Source organism: Pseudorasbora parva, chromosome 1 (genome assembly GCF_024679245.1).
Source record: "Pseudorasbora parva isolate DD20220531a chromosome 1, ASM2467924v1, whole genome shotgun sequence".
In the NCBI taxonomy this organism is placed as follows: Eukaryota; Metazoa; Chordata; class Actinopteri; order Cypriniformes; family Gobionidae; genus Pseudorasbora; species Pseudorasbora parva.
The window spans coordinates 70553826-70555473 of record NC_090172.1 but is presented as its reverse complement, the minus strand read 5'-3'; positions in this window follow the sequence as shown (position 1 = coordinate 70555473).

The window sequence follows — 1648 nt, the reverse complement described above, 5'->3', positions numbered from 1 at the left end:
TGTTACATTTGTTGTAGGGTCAGTAGTTGTATTGGCTGTTGATGTTTGAGTTGTAGGTTCAGTAGTTGTATTGGCTGTTGATGTTTGTGTTGTTGTAGGTTCAGTAGTTGTATTGGCTGTTGATGTTTGTGTTGTTGTAGGGTCAGAAGTTGCATTGGCCGCTGATGTTACATTTGTTGTAGGGTCAGTAGTTGCATTGGCTGCTGATGTTACATTTGTTGTAGGGTCAGTAGTTGTATTGGCTGCTGATGTTACGTTTGTTGTAGGGTCAGAAGTTGCATTGGCTGCTGATGTTACATTTGTTGTATGGTCAGTAGTTGCATTGGCTGCTGATGTTACGTTTGTTGTAGGGTCAGAAGTTACATTGGCTGCTGATGTTACATTTGTTGTAGGGTCAGAAGTTGCATTGGCTGCTGATGGTACATTTGTAGTAGGGTCAGAAGTTACATTGGCTGCTGATGTTACATTTGTTGTAGGGTCAGAAGTTGCATTGGCTGCTGATGTTACATTTGTAGTTTGAGTAATGGCACTACAAAATACTGTTGTTAAAAAATAAAAGAGTACATTGATCATAGAGTAATTGTCACACTTAAGTAATAAGAGAAATCAAGAATTGGCATGATCAGTAACTTACGTACCTAAACTTAGCACTGTGATGATTAGTGCTTTCCTGCTCATTTTCGAAGCTGTCAAGTAGCTTACCTAAAAACATACAATACATAAGATCAGAAAATACGTAAGGAACAGAACAATCTTGGCTGTTTCTCAAAACTAAGTACGCAAACTTCAGACTTGCATCCTTATTTGATCAGACTCTCCAAGTTTGAGTTAGGAGAACAAACTACAGAGGAAGTCTGTTAATTCTGCAAACAGAACAGCAGCTACTACGGTTATTCCTGTATGCATAACTGAGGCAACAATAAAACGATATTTGTTATAAAACTCCACTCTGCCTCTTTTTATACCAACACAAATGTTGTTCCGGCAATGAGTACATTGATTATATTTACTGCATATATTTATAACAAATTGTTTTAAACCTCTTTTGGTTTAGCAACATTTAAAAAAGAAACAAAAATATTATAATGTGGTTTACGCAATATGTTTGCATTTATAATTATCATCACTTTAATAAAATGTAATGTGACATTGACATAAAACACAACACAACAACACAAAAATACAACAATGTATGTATACATATATGCATGTACACACATATATATATCAACCTCCCGCAATCTCTCTTGGAGCCAATTCTGAAGTAATGGCAGTTCCTAAACTGGCTCCTAAACAGGCTCCAGAAGGGAACAAAATCTCATTGAGGCCCATGTTAAAATTCCCAACTTTACAGCAGAAAAAAACATGTTTACAGCCTGGGACAAATTGTAGTTTTGGCCTATACGGCTAATTTTTATGGAGGACCAACCCTGCACAAATAAAAAATAAAAAATAAATGAACGAATAAGTAAATAAATGAATGAATAAATAAATAAATATACACATATGTAAATTAAAAAACACATAAATAGATAAATAAATGTGATAACAGGAAAATAAATAACAGAATAAACGACTTGATAAAATAAATATAATTAATTTTTAATCAAATAAAATGTTGTATTATCTTTCCCTTAATTTATTATGT